Genomic DNA, 22,195 nt, shown 5'->3' on the forward strand with positions numbered 1-22,195 from the left:
TAGAATCCATCCTAGAATCCATCCTAGAATCCATCCTAGAATCCATCCTAGAATCCATCCTAGAATCCATCCTAGAATCCATCCTAGAATCCATCCTAGAATCCATCCTAGAATCCATCCTAGAATCCATCCTAGAATCCATCCTAGAATCCATCACAGAATCCATCACAGAATCCATCACAGAATCCATCACAGAATCCATCACAGAATCCATCCTAGAATCCATCCTAGAATCCATCCTAGAATCCATCCTAGAATCCATCCTAGAATCCATCCTAGAATCCATCCTAGAATCCATCCTAGAATCCATCCTAGAATCCATCCTAGAATCCATCCTAGAATCCATCCTAGAATCCATCCTAGAATCCATCCTAGAATCCATCCTAGAATCCATCCTAGAATCCATCCTAGAATCCATCCTAGAATCCATCCTCCATCCTAGAATCCATCCTAGAATCCATCCTAGAATCCATCCTAGAATCCATCCTAGAATCCATCCTAGAATCCATCCTAGAATCCATCGTAGAATCCATCGTAGAATCCAGAATCCATCGTAGAATCCATCGTAGAATCCATCGTAGAATCCATCGTAGAATCCATCGTAGAATCCATCCTAGAATCCATCCTAGAATCCATCCTAGAATCCATCCTAGAATCCATCCTAGAATCCATCCTAGAATCCATCCTAGAATCCATCACAGAATCCATCACAGAATCCATCACAGAATCCATCACAGAATCCATCACAGAATCCATCGTAGAATCCATCCTAGAATCCATCCTAGAATCCATCCTAGAATCCATCCTAGAATCCATCCTAGAATCCATCCTAGAATCCATCCTAGAATCCATCCTAGAATCCATCCTAGAATCCATCCTAGAATCCATCCTAGAATCCATCCTAGAATCCATCCTAGAATCCATCCTAGAATCCATCCTAGAATCCATCCTAGAATCCATCCTAGAATCCATCCTAGAATCCATCCTAGAATCCATCCTAGAATCCATCACAGAATCCATCCTAGAATCCATCACAGAATCCATCACAGAATCCATCACAGAATCCATCCTAGAATCCATCCTAGAATCCATCCTAGAATCCATCCTAGAATCCATCCTAGAATCCATCCTAGAATCCATCCTAGAATCCATCCTAGAATCCATCGTAGAATCCATCGTAGAATCCATCGTAGAATCCATCGTAGAATCCATCCTAGAATCCATCCTAGAATCCATCCTAGAATCCATCCTAGAATCCATCCTAGAATCCATCCTAGAATCCATCCTAGAATCCATCCTAGAATCCATCCTAGAATCCATCCTAGAATCCATCCTAGAATCCATCCTAGAATCCATCCTAGAATCCATCACTAGAATCCATCACAGAATCCATCACAGAATCCATCACAGAATCCATCACAGAATCCATCACAGAATCCATCACAGAATCCATCACAGAATCCATCACAGAATCCATCACAGAATCCATCCTAGAATCCATCCTAGAATCCATCCTAGAATCCATCCTAGAATCCATCCTAGAATCCATCCTAGAATCCATCCTAGAATCCATCCTAGAATCCATCCTAGAATCCATCCTAGAATCCATCCTAGAATCCATCCTAGAATCCATCCTAGAATCCATCCTAGAATCCATCCTAGAATCCATCCTAGAATCCATCCTAGAATCCATCCTAGAATCCATCCTAGAATCCATCCTAGAATCCATCCTAGAATCCATCCTAGAATCCATCACAGAATCCATCACAGAATCCATCGTAGAATCCATCGTAGAATCCATCGTAGAATCCATCGTAGAATCCATCGTAGAATCCATCGTAGAATCCATCGTAGAATCCATCGTAGAATCCATCGTAGAATCCATCGTAGAATCCATCGTAGAATCCATCGTAGAATCCATCGTAGAATCCATCGTAGAATCCATCCTAGAATCCATCGTAGAATCCATCGTAGAATCCATCGTAGAATCCATCGTAGAATCCATCGTAGAATCCATCGTAGAATCCATCGTAGAATCCATCGTAGAATCCATCCTAGAATCCATCCTAGAATCCATCCTAGAATCCATCCTAGAATCCATCCTAGAATCCATCCTAGAATCCATCCTAGAATCCATCCTAGAATCCATCCTAGAATCCATCCTAGAATCCATCCTAGAATCCATCACAGAATCCATCACAGAATCCATCACAGAATCCATCACAGAATCCATCACAGAATCCATCACAGAATCCATCACAGAATCCATCACAGAATCCATCACAGAATCCATCACAGAATCCATCACAGAATCCATCACAGAATCCATCACAGAATCCATCACAGAATCCATCACAGAATCCATCACAGAATCCATCACAGAATCCATCGTAGAATCCATCGTAGAATCCATCGTAGAATCCATCGTAGAATCCATCGTAGAATCCATCGTAGAATCCATCGTAGAATCCATCGTAGAATCCATCGTAGAATCCATCGTAGAATCCATCCTAGAATCCATCCTAGAATCCATCCTAGAATCCATCCTAGAATCCATCCTAGAATCCATCCTAGAATCCATCCTAGAATCCATCCTAGAATCCATCCTAGAATCCATCCTAGAATCCATCCTAGAATCCATCCTAGAATCCATCCTAGAATCCATCCTAGAATCCATCACAGAATCCATCACAGAATCCATCACAGAATCCATCCTAGAATCCATCCTAGAATCCATCCTAGAATCCATCCTAGAATCCATCCTAGAATCCATCCTAGAATCCATCCTAGAATCCATCACAGAATCCATCACAGAATCCATCACAGAATCCATCACAGAATCCATCACAGAATCCATCACAGAATCCATCACTAGAATCCATCCTAGAATCCATCCTAGAATCCATCCTAGAATCCATCCTAGAATCCATCCTAGAATCCATCCTAGAATCCATCCTAGAATCCATCCTAGAATCCATCCTAGAATCCATCCTAGAATCCATCCTAGAATCCATCACAGAATCCATCACAGAATCCATCCTAGAATCCATCCTAGAATCCATCACAGAATCCATCACAGAATCCATCACAGAATCCATCACAGAATCCATCACAGAATCCATCACAGAATCCATCCTAGAATCCATCCTAGAATCCATCCTAGAATCCATCACAGAATCCATCACAGAATCCATCACAGAATCCATCACAGAATCCATCACAGAATCCATCACAGAATCCATCACAGAATCCATCCTAGAATCCATCCTAGAATCCATCCTAGAATCCATCCTAGAATCCATCACAGAATCCATCACAGAATCCATCACAGAATCCATCACAGAATCCATCACAGAATCCATCACAGAATCCATCCTAGAATCCATCCTAGAATCCATCACAGAATCCATCACAGAATCCATCACAGAATCCATCACTAGAATCCATCACAGAATCCATCACAGAATCCATCACAGAATCCATCACAGAATCCATCACAGAATCCATCACTAGAATCCATCACAGAATCCATCCTAGAATCCATCCTAGAATCCATCCTAGAATCCATCCTAGAATCCATCCTAGAATCCATCACAGAATCCATCACAGAATCCATCACAGAATCCATCACAGAATCCATCACAGAATCCATCCTAGAATCCATCCTAGAATCCATCCTAGAATCCATCCTAGAATCCATCCTAGAATCCATCCTAGAATCCATCCTAGAATCCATCCTAGAATCCATCCTAGAATCCATCCTAGAATCCATCACAGAATCCATCACAGAATCCATCACAGAATCCATCACAGAATCCATCACAGAATCCATCACAGAATCCATCACAGAATCCATCACAGAATCCATCCTAGAATCCATCCTAGAATCCATCCTAGAATCCATCCTAGAATCCATCACTAGAATCCATCACAGAATCCATCACAGAATCCATCACAGAATCCATCACAGAATCCATCACAGAATCCATCACAGAATCCATCACAGAATCCATCACAGAATCCATCCTAGAATCCATCCTAGAATCCATCCTAGAATCCATCCTAGAATCCATCACAGAATCCATCCTAGAATCCATCATAGAATCCATCACAGAATCCATCACAGAATCCATCCTAGAATCCATCCTAGAATCCATCCTAGAATCCATCCTAGAATCCATCCTAGAATCCATCACAGAATCCATCACAGAATCCATCACAGAATCCATCACAGAATCCATCACAGAATCCATCACAGAATCCATCACAGAATCCATCACAGAATCCATCACAGAATCCATCACAGAATCCATCACAGAATCCATCCTAGAATCCATCCTAGAATCCATCCTAGAATCCATCCTAGAATCCATCCTAGAATCCATCCTAGAATCCATCCTAGAATCCATCCTAGAATCCATCCTAGAATCCATCCTAGAATCCATCCTAGAATCCATCACAGAATCCATCCTAGAATCCATCCTAGAATCCATCCTAGAATCCATCCTAGAATCCATCCTAGAATCCATCCTAGAATCCATCCTAGAATCCATCCTAGAATCCATCCTAGAATCCATCCTAGAATCCATCCTAGAATCCATCCTAGAATCCATCACAGAATCCATCACAGAATCCATCACAGAATCCATCACAGAATCCATCACAGAATCCATCACAGAATCCATCACAGAATCCATCACAGAATCCATCACAGAATCCATCCTAGAATCCATCCTAGAATCCATCCTAGAATCCATCACAGAATCCATCACAGAATCCATCACAGAATCCATCACAGAATCCATCACAGAATCCATCACAGAATCCATCCTAGAATCCATCCTAGAATCCATCCTAGAATCCATCCTAGAATCCATCCTAGAATCCATCCTAGAATCCATCCTAGAATCCATCCTAGAATCCATCCTAGAATCCATCACAGAATCCATCACAGAATCCATCACAGAATCCATCACAGAATCCATCACTAGAATCCATCCTAGAATCCATCACAGAATCCATCACAGAATCCATCACAGAATCCATCACAGAATCCATCACAGAATCCATCACAGAATCCATCACAGAATCCATCCTAGAATCCATCCTAGAATCCATCCTAGAATCCATCACAGAATCCATCACAGAATCCATCACAGAATCCATCACAGAATCCATCACAGAATCCATCCTAGAATCCATCCTAGAATCCATCCTAGAATCCATCCTAGAATCCATCCTAGAATCCATCCTAGAATCCATCCTAGAATCCATCCTAGAATCCATCCTAGAATCCATCACAGAATCCATCACAGAATCCATCCTAGAATCCATCATAGAATCCATCCTAGAATCCATCCTAGAATCCATCCTAGAATCCATCCTAGAATCCATCACAGAATCCATCACAGAATCCATCACAGAATCCATCCTAGAATCCATCCTAGAATCCATCCTAGAATCCATCCTAGAATCCATCCTAGAATCCATCCTAGAATCCATCCTAGAATCCATCCTAGAATCCATCACAGAATCCATCACAGAATCCATCACAGAATCCATCACAGAATCCATCACAGAATCCATCACAGAATCCATCCTAGAATCCATCCTAGAATCCATCCTAGAATCCATCCTAGAATCCATCCTAGAATCCATCCTAGAATCCATCCTAGAATCCATCCTAGAATCCATCCTAGAATCCATCATAGAATCCATCACAGAATCCATCACAGAATCCATCATAGAATCCATCACAGAATCCATCCTAGAATCCATCCTAGAATCCATCCTAGAATCCATCCTAGAATCCATCCTAGAATCCATCACAGAATCCATCACAGAATCCATCACAGAATCCATCACAGAATCCATCACAGAATCCATCACAGAATCCATCACAGAATCCATCACAGAATCCATCACAGAATCCATCACAGAATCCATCACAGAATCCATCCTAGAATCCATCCTAGAATCCATCCTAGAATCCATCCTAGAATCCATCCTAGAATCCATCCTAGAATCCATCGTAGAATCCATCGTAGAATCCATCGTAGAATCCATCGTAGAATCCATCGTAGAATCCATCGAATAGAATCCATCCTAGAATCCATCCTAGAATCCATCCTAGAATCCATCCTAGAATCCATCCTAGAATCCATCCTAGAATCCATCCTAGAATCCATCCTAGAATCCATCCTAGAATCCATCCTAGAATCCATCCTAGAATCCATCCTAGAATCCATCACAGAATCCATCACAGAATCCATCACAGAATCCATCACAGAATCCATCACAGAATCCATCACAGAATCCATCACAGAATCCATCACAGAATCCATCACAGAATCCATCCTAGAATCCATCCTAGAATCCATCACTAGAATCCATCACAGAATCCATCACAGAATCCAGAATCCATCACAGAATCCAGAATCCATCACAGAATCCATCACAGAATCCATCCTAGAATCCATCCTAGAATCCATCCTAGAATCCATCCTAGAATCCATCCTAGAATCCATCCTAGAATCCATCCTAGAATCCATCCTAGAATCCATCACAGAATCCATCACAGAATCCATCACAGAATCCATCACAGAATCCATCACAGAATCCATCCTAGAATCCATCCTAGAATCCATCACAGAATCCATCACAGAATCCATCACAGAATCCATCACAGAATCCATCACCATCACAGAATCCATCACAGAATCCATCACAGAATCCATCAGAATCCATCACAGAATCCATCACAGAATCCATCACAGAATCCATCACAGAATCCATCACAGAATCCATCACAGAATCCATCACAGAATCCATCACAGAATCCATCCTAGAATCCATCCTAGAATCCATCCTAGAATCCATCCTAGAATCCATCCTAGAATCCATCCTAGAATCCATCCTAGAATCCATCCTAGAATCCATCCTAGAATCCATCACAGAATCCATCCTAGAATCCATCCTAGAATCCATCCTAGAATCCATCCTAGAATCCATCCTAGAATCCATCCTAGAATCCATCCTAGAATCCATCCTAGAATCCATCACAGAATCCATCACAGAATCCATCACAGAATCCATCCTAGAATCCATCCTAGAATCCATCCTAGAATCCATCCTAGAATCCATCCTAGAATCCATCCTAGAATCCATCCTAGAATCCATCCTAGAATCCATCACAGAATCCATCACAGAATCCATCACAGAATCCATCACAGAATCCATCACAGAATCCATCACAGAATCCATCCTAGAATCCATCCTAGAATCCATCCTAGAATCCATCCTAGAATCCATCCTAGAATCCATCCTAGAATCCATCCTAGAATCCATCCTAGAATCCATCCTAGAATCCATCCTAGAATCCATCCTAGAATCCATCCTAGAATCCATCCTAGAATCCATCCTAGAATCCATCCTAGAATCCATCACAGAATCCATCACAGAATCCATCACAGAATCCATCACAGAATCCATCACAGAATCCATCACAGAATCCATCCTAGAATCCATCCTAGAATCCATCCTAGAATCCATCCTAGAATCCATCCTAGAATCCATCCTAGAATCCATCCTAGAATCCATCCTAGAATCCATCCTAGAATCCATCAGAATCCATCACAGAATCCATCACAGAATCCATCACAGAATCCATCACAGAATCCATCACAGAATCCATCACAGAATCCATCACAGAATCCATCACAGAATCCATCACAGAATCCATCACAGAATCCATCACAGAATCCATCACAGAATCCATCAGAATCCAGAATCCATCCTAGAATCCATCCTAGAATCCATCCTAGAATCCATCCTAGAATCCATCCTAGAATCCATCCTAGAATCCATCCTAGAATCCATCCTAGAATCCATCCTAGAATCCATCAGAATCCAGAATCCATCCTAGAATCCATCCTAGAATCCATCCTAGAATCCATCCTAGAATCCATCACAGAATCCATCACCATCACTAGAATCCATCACAGAATCCATCACAGAATCCATCACAGAATCCATCACAGAATCCATCACAGAATCCATCACAGAATCCATCACAGAATCCATCACAGAATCCATCACAGAATCCATCACAGAATCCATCACAGAATCCATCCTAGAATCCATCCTAGAATCCATCCTAGAATCCATCCTAGAATCCATCACAGAATCCATCACAGAATCCATCACAGAATCCATCACAGAATCCATCACTAGAATCCATCCTAGAATCCATCCTAGAATCCATCCTAGAATCCATCCTAGAATCCATCCTAGAATCCATCCTAGAATCCATCCTAGAATCCATCCTAGAATCCATCCTAGAATCCATCCTAGAATCCATCCTAGAATCCATCCTAGAATCCATCCTAGAATCCATCACAGAATCCATCACAGAATCCATCACAGAATCCATCACAGAATCCATCCTAGAATCCATCCTAGAATCCATCCTAGAATCCATCCTAGAATCCATCACAGAATCCATCACAGAATCCATCACAGAATCCATCACAGAATCCATCACAGAATCCATCAGAATCCATCCTAGAATCCATCACAGAATCCATCCTAGAATCCATCCTAGAATCCATCCTAGAATCCATCCTAGAATCCATCCTAGAATCCATCACCATAGAATCCATCACAGAATCCATCACAGAATCCATCACAGAATCCATCACAGAATCCATCACAGAATCCATCCTAGAATCCATCCTAGAATCCATCCTAGAATCCATCCTAGAATCCATCCTAGAATCCATCCTAGAATCCATCCTAGAATCCATCCTAGAATCCATCCTAGAATCCATCCTAGAATCCATCCTAGAATCCATCACAGAATCCATCCTAGAATCCATCACAGAATCCATCACAGAATCCATCACAGAATCCATCCTAGAATCCATCCTAGAATCCATCCTAGAATCCATCCTAGAATCCATCCTAGAATCCATCCTAGAATCCATCACAGAATCCATCACAGAATCCATCACAGAATCCATCACAGAATCCATCACAGAATCCATCCTAGAATCCATCCTAGAATCCATCCTAGAATCCATCCTAGAATCCATCCTAGAATCCATCCTAGAATCCATCCTAGAATCCATCCTAGAATCCATCCTAGAATCCCATCCTAGAATCCATCCTAGAATCCATCACAGAATCCATCACAGAATCCATCACAGAATCCATCACAGAATCCATCACAGAATCCATCACAGAATCCATCACAGAATCCATCACAGAATCCATCACAGAATCCATCCTAGAATCCATCCTAGAATCCATCCTAGAATCCATCCTAGAATCCATCCTAGAATCCATCCTAGAATCCATCCTAGAATCCATCACAGAATCCATCACAGAATCCATCACAGAATCCATCACAGAATCCATCCTAGAATCCATCCTAGAATCCATCACAGAATCCATCACAGAATCCATCACAGAATCCATCACAGAATCCATCACAGAATCCATCACAGAATCCATCACAGAATCCATCACAGAATCCATCACAGAATCCATCACAGAATCCATCACAGAATCCATCACAGAATCCATCACAGAATCCATCACAGAATCCATCACAGAATCCATCACAGAATCCATCCTAGAATCCATCCTAGAATCCATCCTAGAATCCATCCTAGAATCCATCCTAGAATCCATCCTAGAATCCATCCTAGAATCCATCCTAGAATCCATCCTAGAATCCATCCTAGAATCCATCACAGAATCCATCACAGAATCCATCCTAGAATCCATCCTAGAATCCATCCTAGAATCCATCCTAGAATCCATCCTAGAATCCATCCTAGAATCCATCACAGAATCCATCACAGAATCCATCACAGAATCCATCACAGAATCCATCCTAGAATCCATCCTAGAATCCATCCTAGAATCCATCCTAGAATCCATCCTAGAATCCATCCTAGAATCCATCCTAGAATCCATCCTAGAATCCATCACAGAATCCATCACAGAATCCATCACAGAATCCATCACAGAATCCATCACAGAATCCATCACAGAATCCATCACTAGAATCCATCCTAGAATCCATCCTAGAATCCATCCTAGAATCCATCCTAGAATCCATCCTAGAATCCATCCTAGAATCCATCCTAGAATCCATCCTAGAATCCATCCTAGAATCCATCCTAGAATCCATCCTAGAATCCATCCTAGAATCCATCCTAGAATCCATCCTAGAATCCATCACAGAATCCATCACAGAATCCATCACAGAATCCATCACAGAATCCATCACAGAATCCATCATAGAATCCATCCTAGAATCCATCCTAGAATCCATCCTAGAATCCATCCTAGAATCCATCCTAGAATCCATCCTAGAATCCATCCTAGAATCCATCCTAGAATCCATCCTAGAATCCATCACAGAATCCATCACAGAATCCATCACAGAATCCATCACAGAATCCATCACAGAATCCATCACAGAATCCATCACAGAATCCATCACAGAATCCATCACAGAATCCATCACAGAATCCATCACAGAATCCATCACAGAATCCATCACAGAATCCATCCTAGAATCCATCCTAGAATCCATCCTAGAATCCATCCTAGAATCCATCCTAGAATCCATCATAGAATCCATCACAGAATCCATCAGAATCCATCACAGAATCCATCCTAGAATCCATCACAGAATCCATCCTAGAATCCATCCTAGAATCCATCCTAGAATCCATCCTAGAATCCATCCTAGAATCCATCCTAGAATCCATCCTAGAATCCATCACAGAATCCATCACAGAATCCATCACAGAATCCATCACAGAATCCATCACAGAATCCATCACAGAATCCATCCTAGAATCCATCACAGAATCCATCCTAGAATCCATCCTAGAATCCATCACAGAATCCATCACAGAATCCATCCTAGAATCCATCCTAGAATCCATCACAGAATCCATCACAGAATCCATCACAGAATCCATCACAGAATCCATCACAGAATCCATCCTAGAATCCATCCTAGAATCCATCCTAGAATCCATCCTAGAATCCATCCTAGAATCCATCCTAGAATCCATCCTAGAATCCATCCTAGAATCCATCCTAGAATCCATCCTAGAATCCATCCTAGAATCCATCACAGAATCCATCACAGAATCCATCACAGAATCCATCACAGAATCCATCCTAGAATCCATCCTAGAATCCATCCTAGAATCCATCCTAGAATCCATCCTAGAATCCATCCTAGAATCCATCACAGAATCCATCACAGAATCCATCACAGAATCCATCACAGAATCCATCACAGAATCCATCACAGAATCCATCACAGAATCCATCACAGAATCCATCCTAGAATCCATCCTAGAATCCATCCTAGAATCCATCCTAGAATCCATCACAGAATCCATCACAGAATCCATCACAGAATCCATCACAGAATCCATCACAGAATCCATCCTAGAATCCATCCTAGAATCCATCCTAGAATCCATCCTAGAATCCATCCTAGAATCCATCCTAGAATCCATCCTAGAATCCATCCTAGAATCCATCCTAGAATCCATCCTAGAATCCATCCTAGAATCCATCAGAATCCAGAATCCATCCTAGAATCCATCACCATCCTAGAATCCATCACAGAATCCATCACAGAATCCATCACAGAATCCATCCTAGAATCCATCCTAGAATCCATCCTAGAATCCATCCTAGAATCCATCCTAGAATCCATCCTAGAATCCATCCTAGAATCCATCACAGAATCCATCACAGAATCCATCACAGAATCCATCACAGAATCCATCCTAGAATCCATCCTAGAATCCATCCTAGAATCCATCCTAGAATCCATCCTAGAATCCATCCTAGAATCCATCCTAGAATCCATCCTAGAATCCATCCTAGAATCCATCCTAGAATCCATCCTAGAATCCATCCTAGAATCCATCACAGAATCCATCACAGAATCCATCACAGAATCCATCACAGAATCCATCACAGAATCCATCACAGAATCCATCACAGAATCCATCACAGAATCCATCACAGAATCCATCCTAGAATCCATCCTAGAATCCATCCTAGAATCCATCCTAGAATCCATCCTAGAATCCATCCTAGAATCCATCACAGAATCCATCACAGAATCCATCACAGAATCCATCACAGAATCCATCACAGAATCCATCACAGAATCCATCACAGAATCCATCACAGAATCCATCACAGAATCCATCACAGAATCCATCCTAGAATCCATCCTAGAATCCATCCTAGAATCCATCCTAGAATCCATCCTAGAATCCATCCTAGAATCCATCCTAGAATCCATCACAGAATCCATCACAGAATCCATCACAGAATCCATCACAGAATCCATCACAGAATCCATCACAGAATCCATCACAGAATCCATCCTAGAATCCATCCTAGAATCCATCCTAGAATCCATCCTAGAATCCATCCTAGAATCCATCCTAGAATCCATCCTAGAATCCATCCTAGAATCCATCCTAGAATCCATCCTAGAATCCATCCAGAATCCATCACTAGAATCCATCACAGAATCCATCACAGAATCCATCCTAGAATCCATCCTCCATCCTAGAATCCATCCTAGAATCCATCCTAGAGAATCCATCCTAGAATCCATCCTAGAATCCATCACAGAATCCATCACAGAATCCATCACAGAATCCATCACAGAATCCATCACAGAATCCATCACAGAATCCATCCTAGAATCCATCCTAGAATCCATCCTAGAATCCATCCTAGAATCCATCCTAGAATCCATCCTAGAATCCATCACAGAATCCATCACAGAATCCATCACAGAATCCATCACAGAATCCATCACAGAATCCATCCTAGAATCCATCCTAGAATCCATCCTAGAATCCATCCTAGAATCCATCCTAGAATCCATCCTAGAATCCATCCTAGAATCCATCCTAGAATCCATCACAGAATCCATCACAGAATCCATCACAGAATCCATCACAGAATCCATCCTAGAATCCATCCTAGAATCCATCCTAGAATCCATCCTAGAATCCATCCTAGAATCCATCCTAGAATCCATCCTAGAATCCATCCTAGAATCCATCACAGAATCCATCACAGAATCCATCACAGAATCCATCACAGAATCCATCACCATCACAGAATCCATCACAGAATCCATCACAGAATCCATCACAGAATCCATCACAGAATCCATCACAGAATCCATCCTAGAATCCATCCTAGAATCCATCCTAGAATCCATCCTAGAATCCATCACAGAATCCATCACAGAATCCATCACAGAATCCATCACAGAATCCATCACAGAATCCATCACAGAATCCATCCTAGAATCCATCCTAGAATCCATCCTAGAATCCATCCTAGAATCCATCCTAGAATCCATCATAGAATCCATCACAGAATCCATCACAGAATCCATCACAGAATCCATCCTAGAATCCATCCTAGAATCCATCACTAGAATCCATCCTAGAATCCATCACAGAATCCATCACAGAATCCATCACAGAATCCATCACAGAATCCATCACAGAATCCATCACAGAATCCATCACAGAATCCATCACAGAATCCATCACAGAATCCATCACAGAATCCATCACAGAATCCATCACAGAATCCATCCTAGAATCCATCCCATAGAATCCATCCTAGAATCCATCCTAGAATCCATCCTAGAATCCATCCTAGAATCCATCCTAGAATCCATCGTAGAATCCATCGTAGAATCCATCGTAGAATCCATCCTAGAATCCATCCTAGAATCCATCCTAGAATCCATCCTAGAATCCATCCTAGAATCCATCCTAGAATCCATCCTAGAATCCATCCTAGAATCCATCCTAGAATCCATCCTAGAATCCATCCTAGAATCCATCCTAGAATCCATCCTAGAATCCATCACAGAATCCATCACAGAATCCATCACAGAATCCATCACAGAATCCATCACAGAATCCATCACAGAATCCATCACAGAATCCATCACAGAATCCATCCTAGAATCCATCCTAGAATCCATCACTAGAATCCATCACTAGAATCCATCACAGAATCCATCACAGAATCCATCACAGAATCCATCACAGAATCCATCACAGAATCCATCACAGAATCCATCCTAGAATCCATCCTAGAATCCATCCTAGAATCCATCCTAGAATCCATCCTAGAATCCATCCTAGAATCCATCCTAGAATCCATCCTAGAATCCATCCTAGAATCCATCCTAGAATCCATCCTAGAATCCATCCTAGAATCCATCCTAGAATCCATCACAGAATCCATCACAGAATCCATCACAGAATCCATCACAGAATCCATCACAGAATCCATCACAGAATCCATCACAGAATCCATCACAGAATCCATCACAGAATCCATCACAGAATCCATCACAGAATCCATCACAGAATCCATCACAGAATCCATCACAGAATCCATCACAGAATCCATCACTAGAATCCATCCTAGAATCCATCCTAGAATCCATCCTAGAATCCATCCTAGAATCCATCCTAGAATCCATCCTAGAATCCATCCTAGAATCCATCCTAGAATCCATCAGAATCCAGAATCCATCACAGAATCCATCACAGAATCCATCCTAGAATCCATCATAGAATCCATCCTAGAATCCATCCTAGAATCCATCCTAGAATCCATCCTAGAATCCATCCTAGAATCCATCACAGAATCCATCACAGAATCCATCACAGAATCCATCCTAGAATCCATCCTAGAATCCATCCTAGAATCCATCCTAGAATCCATCCTAGAATCCATCCTAGAATCCATCCTAGAATCCATCCTAGAATCCATCACTAGAATCCATCACAGAATCCATCACAGAATCCATCACAGAATCCATCACAGAATCCATCACAGAATCCATCCTAGAATCCATCCTAGAATCCATCCTAGAATCCATCCTAGAATCCATCCTAGAATCCATCCTAGAATCCATCCTAGAATCCATCCTAGAATCCATCCTAGAATCCATCCTAGAATCCATCCTAGAATCCATCCTAGAATCCATCCTAGAATCCATCCTAGAATCCATCCTAGAATCCATCACAGAATCCATCACAGAATCCATCACAGAATCCATCACAGAATCCATCACAGAATCCATCATAGAATCCATCCTAGAATCCATCCTAGAATCCATCCTAGAATCCATCCTAGAATCCATCATAGAATCCATCCTAGAATCCATCCTAGAATCCATCCTAGAATCCATCCTAGAATCCATCACAGAATCCATCACAGAATCCATCACAGAATCCATCACAGAATCCATCACAGAATCCATCACAGAATCCATCACAGAATCCATCACAGAATCCATCACAGAATCCATCACAGAATCCATCACAGAATCCATCCTAGAATCCATCCTAGAATCCATCCTAGAATCCATCCTAGAATCCATCCTAGAATCCATCCTAGAATCCATCACAGAATCCATCCTAGAATCCATCCTAGAATCCATCCTAGAATCCATCCTAGAATCCATCCTAGAATCCATCCTAGAATCCATCCTAGAATCCATCACAGAATCCATCACAGAATCCATCACAGAATCCATCACAGAATCCATCACAGAATCCATCACAGAATCCATCACAGAATCCATCACAGAATCCATCACAGAATCCATCACAGAATCCATCACAGAATCCATCACAGAATCCATCACAGAATCCATCACAGAATCCATCACTAGAATCCATCACTAGAATCCATCACAGAATCCATCACAGAATAGAATCCATCACTAGAATCCATCAGAATCTAGAATCCATCCTAGAATCCATCCTAGAATCCATCCTAGAATCCATCCTAGAATCCATCCTAGAATCCATCCTAGAATCCATCACTAGAATCCATCACTAGAATCCATCACTAGAATCCATCACAGAATCCATCACAGAATCCATCACCATCCTAGAATCCATCACAGAATCCATCACAGAATCCATCACTAGAATCCATCCTAGAATCCATCCTAGAATCCATCCTAGAATCCATCCTAGAATCCATCACAGAATCCATCACTAGAATCCATCACAGAATCCATCACAGAATCCATCACTAGAATCCATCACAGAATCCAGAATCCATCCTAGAATCCATCCTAGAATCCATCCTAGAATCCATCACAGAATCCATCACAGAATCCATCACAGAATCCATCACAGAATCCATCACAGAATCCATCCTAGAATCCATCCTAGAATCCATCCTAGAATCCATCCTAGAATCCATCCTAGAATCCATCCTAGAATCCATCCTAGAATCCATCCTAGAATCCATCCTAGAATCCATCCTAGAATCCATCCTAGAATCCATCACAGAATCCATCCTAGAATCCATCACAGAATCCATCACAGAATCCATCACAGAATCCATCCTAGAATCCATCCTAGAATCCATCCTAGAATCCATCCTAGAATCCATCCTAGAATCCATCCTAGAATCCATCCTAGAATCCATCACAGAATCCATCACAGAATCCATCACAGAATCCATCACAGAATCCATCCTAGAATCCATCCTAGAATCCATCCTAGAATCCATCCTAGAATCCATCCTAGAATCCATCCTAGAATCCATCCTAGAATCCATCCTAGAATCCATCCTAGAATCCATCCTAGAATCCATCCTAGAATCCATCCTAGAATCCATCACAGAATCCATCACAGAATCCATCACAGAATCCATCACAGAATCCATCACAGAATCCATCACAGAATCCATCACAGAATCCATCACAGAATCCATCACTAGAATCCATCCTAGAATCCATCCTAGAATCCATCCTAGAATCCATCCTAGAATCCATCCTAGAATCCATCCTAGAATCCATCCTAGAATCCATCACTAGAATCCATCACAGAATCCATCACAGAATCCATCACAGAATCCATCACAGAATCCATCACAGAATCCATCACAGAATCCATCACAGAATCCATCACTAGAATCCATCCTAGAATCCATCCTAGAATCCATCCTAGAATCCATCCTAGAATCCATCCTAGAATCCATCCTAGAATCCATCCTAGAATCCATCCTAGAATCCATCCTAGAATCCATCCTAGAATCCATCACAGAATCCATCACCATCACAGAATCCATCACAGAATCCATCACAGAATCCATCACAGAATCCATCACAGAATCCATCCTAGAATCCATCCTAGAATCCATCCTAGAATCCATCCTAGAATCCATCCTAGAATCCATCCTAGAATCCATCCTAGAATCCATCCTAGAATCCATCCTAGAATCCATCCTAGAATCCATCCTAGAATCCATCACAGAATCCATCACAGAATCCATCACAGAATCCATCCTAGAATCCATCCTAGAATCCATCCTAGAATCCATCCTAGAATCCATCCTAGAATCCATCCTAGAATCCATCCTAGAATCCATCACAGAATCCATCACAGAATCCATCACAGAATCCATCACAGAATCCATCACAGAATCCATCACAGAATCCATCACAGAATCCATCCTAGAATCCATCCTAGAATCCATCCTAGAATCCATCCTAGAATCCATCCTAGAATCCATCACAGAATCCATCCTAGAATCCATCCTAGAATCCATCCTAGAATCCATCACTAGAATCCATCCTAGAATCCATCCTAGAATCCATCCTAGAATCCATCCTAGAATCCATCCTAGAATCCATCCTAGAATCCATCCTAGAATCCATCCTAGAATCCATCCTAGAATCCATCCTAGAATCCATCACAGAATCCATCACAGAATCCATCACAGAATCCATCACAGAATCCATCACAGAATCCATCACAGAATCCATCACAGAATCCATCACAGAATCCATCACTAGAATCCATCCTAGAATCCATCCTAGAATCCATCCTAGAATCCATCACAGAATCCATCACAGAATCCATCACAGAATCCATCACAGAATCCATCACAGAATCCATCACAGAATCCATCACAGAATCCATCCTAGAATCCATCACTAGAATCCATCACTAGAATCCATCACAGAATCCATCACAGAATCCATCACAGAATCCATCACAGAATCCATCACAGAATCCATCACAGAATCCATCACCATCAGAATCCATCACAGAATCCATCACAGAATCCATCACAGAATCCATCCTAGAATCCATCACAGAATCCATCACAGAATCCATCACAGAATCCATCACAGAATCCATCACAGAATCCATCACAGAATCCATCACAGAATCCATCACAGAATCCATCACTAGAATCCATCACAGAATCCATCCTAGAATCCATCCTAGAATCCATCCTAGAATCCATCCTAGAATCCATCACAGAATAGAATCCATCACAGAATCCATCACAGAATCCATCACAGAATCCATCACAGAATCCATCACAGAATCCATCACAGAATCCATCACAGAATCCATCACAGAATCCATCACTAGAATCCATCACTAGAATCCATCACAGAATCCATCACAGAATCCATCACAGAATCCATCACAGAATCCATCACTAGAATCCATCACAGAATCCATCCTAGAATCCATCACAGAATCCATCACAGAATCCATCACAGAATCCATCACAGAATCCATCACAGAATCCATCACAGAATCCATCACAGAATCCATCACAGAATCCATCACAGAATCCATCACTAGAATCCATCCTAGAATCCATCCTAGAATCCATCACTAGAATCCATCACAGAATCCATCACAGAATCCATCACAGAATCCATCACAGAATCCATCACAGAATCCATCACAGAATCCATCACAGAATCCATCACAGAATCCATCACAGAATCCATCACTAGAATCCATCACAGAATCCATCAGAATCCATCACTAGAATCCATCCTAGAATCCATCCTAGAATCCATCACAGAATCCATCACAGAATCCATCACAGAATCCATCACAGAATCCATCACAGAATCCATCACAGAATCCATCCTAGAATCCATCCTAGAATCCATCACAGAATCCATCACAGAATCCATCACAGAATCCATCACAGAATCCATCACAGAATCCATCACAGAATCCATCACAGAATCCATCACTAGAATCCATCACAGAATCCATCACAGAATCCATCACAGAATCCATCACAGAATCCATCACAGAATCCATCACTAGAATCCATCCTAGAATCCATCCTAGAATCCATCACAGAATCCATCACAGAATCCATCACAGAATCCATCACAGAATCCATCACAGAATCCATCACAGAATCCATCACAGAATCCATCCTAGAATCCATCCTAGAATCCATCCTAGAATCCATCACAGAATCCATCACAGAATCCATCACAGAATCCATCACAGAATCCATCACAGAATCCATCACAGAATCCATCACAGAATCCATCACAGAATCCATCACAGAATCCATCACAGAATCCATCCTAGAATCCATCCTAGAATCCATCCTAGAATCCATCCTAGAATCCATCCTAGAATCCATCCTAGAATCCATCCTAGAATCCATCCTAGAATCCATCCTAGAATCCATCCTAGAATCCATCCTAGAATCCATCACAGAATCCATCACAGAATCCATCACAGAATCCATCCTAGAATCCATCACAGAATCCATCAGAGAATCCATCACAGAATCCATCACAGAATCCATCACAGAATCCATCACAGAATCCATCACAGAATCCATCCTAGAATCCATCCTAGAATCCATCCTAGAATCCATCCTAGAATCCATCACAGAATCCATCACAGAATCCATCACAGAATCCATCACAGAATCCATCACAGAATCCATCACAGAATCCATCACAGAATCCATCACAGAATCCATCCTAGAATCCATCCTAGAATCCATCCTAGAATCCATCCTAGAATCCATCCTAGAATCCATCCTAGAATCCATCACAGAATCCATCACCATCACAGAATCCATCACAGAATCCATCACAGAATCCATCACAGAATCCATCACAGAATCCATCATAGAATCCATCATAGAATCCATCACAGAATCCATCCTAGAATCCATCCTAGAATCCATCCTAGAATCCATCCTAGAATCCATCACAGAATCCATCACAGAATCCATCACAGAATCCATCACAGAATCCATCACAGAATCCATCCTAGAATCCATCCTAGAATCCATCACTAGAATCCATCCTAGAATCCATCCTAGAATCCATCCTAGAATCCATCCTAGAATCCATCCTAGAATCCATCCTAGAATCCATCCTAGAATCCATCACTAGAATCCATCACAGAATCCATCCTAGAATCCATCACAGAATCCATCATAGAATCCATCACAGAATCCATCACAGAATCCATCACAGAATCCATCACAGAATCCATCACAGAATCCATCACAGAATCCATCCTAGAATCCATCCTAGAATCCATCCTAGAATCCATCCTAGAATCCATCCTAGAATCCATCACAGAATCCATCCTAGAATCCATCATAGAATCCATCATAGAATCCATCATAGAATCCATCATAGAATCCATCACAGAATCCATCACAGAATCCATCACAGAATCCATCACAGAATCCATCACAGAATCCATCCTAGAATCCATCACAGAATCCATCACAGAATCCATCACAGAATCCATCACAGAATCCATCACAGAATCCATCACAGAATCCATCACAGAATCCATCACAGAATCCATCACTAGAATCCATCACAGAATCCATCACAGAATCCATCCTAGAATCCATCCTAGAATCCATCCTAGAATCCATCCTAGAATCCATCCTAGAATCCATCACAGAATCCATCACAGAATCCATCACAGAATCCATCACAGAATCCATCACAGAATCCATCATAGAATCCATCCTAGAATCCATCACAGAATCCATCACAGAATCCATCACAGAATCCATCACAGAATCCATCACAGAATCCATCACAGAATCCATCACAGAATCCATCACAGAATCCATCATAGAATCCATCATAGAATCCATCACAGAATCCATCACAGAATCCATCACAGAATCCATCACAGAATCCATCACAGAATCCATCACAGAATCCATCACAGAATCCATCACAGAATCCATCCTAGAATCCATCCTAGAATCCATCCTAGAATCCATCCTAGAATCCATCCTAGAATCCATCACAGAATCCATCACAGAATCCATCACAGAATCCATCACAGAATCCATCACAGAATCCATCACAGAATCCATCCTAGAATCCATCCTAGAATCCATCCTAGAATCCATCCTAGAATCCATCACAGAATCCATCACAGAATCCATCACAGAATCCATCACAGAATCCATCACAGAATCCATCCTAGAATCCATCCTAGAATCCATCCTAGAATCCATCCTAGAATCCATCCTAGAATCCATCCTAGAATCCATCCTAGAATCCATCCTAGAATCCATCCTAGAATCCATCCTAGAATCCATCCTAGAATCCATCCTAGAATCCATCACAGAATCCATCACAGAATCCATCACAGAATCCATCACAGAATCCATCACAGAATCCATCACAGAATCCATCACAGAATCCATCACAGAATCCATCACAGAATCCATCACAGAATCCATCACAGAATCCATCACAGAATCCATCACAGAATCCATCACAGAATCCATCACAGAATCCATCACAGAATCCATCCTAGAATCCATCCTAGAATCCATCCTAGAATCCATCCTAGAATCCATCCTAGAATCCATCCTAGAATCCATCCTAGAATCCATCCTAGAATCCATCCTAGAATCCATCCTAGAATCCATCCTAGAATCCATCACAGAATCCATCACAGAATCCATCACAGAATCCATCACAGAATCCATCACAGAATCCATCACAGAATCCATCACAGAATCCATCACAGAATCCATCACAGAATCCATCACAGAATCCATCACAGAATCCATCACAGAATCCATCACAGAATCCATCACAGAATCCATCCAGAATCCATCCTAGAATCCATCCTAGAATCCATCCTAGAATCCATCCTAGAATCCATCCTAGAATCCATCCTAGAATCCATCCTAGAATCCATCCTAGAATCCATCCTAGAATCCATCCTAGAATCCATCCTAGAATCCATCCTAGAATCCATCCTAGAATCCATCCTAGAATCCA

The sequence above is a fragment of the Anser cygnoides genome, chromosome 4 (genome assembly GCF_040182565.1).
Source record: "Anser cygnoides isolate HZ-2024a breed goose chromosome 4, Taihu_goose_T2T_genome, whole genome shotgun sequence".
Classification (NCBI taxonomy): domain Eukaryota; kingdom Metazoa; phylum Chordata; class Aves; order Anseriformes; family Anatidae; genus Anser; species Anser cygnoides.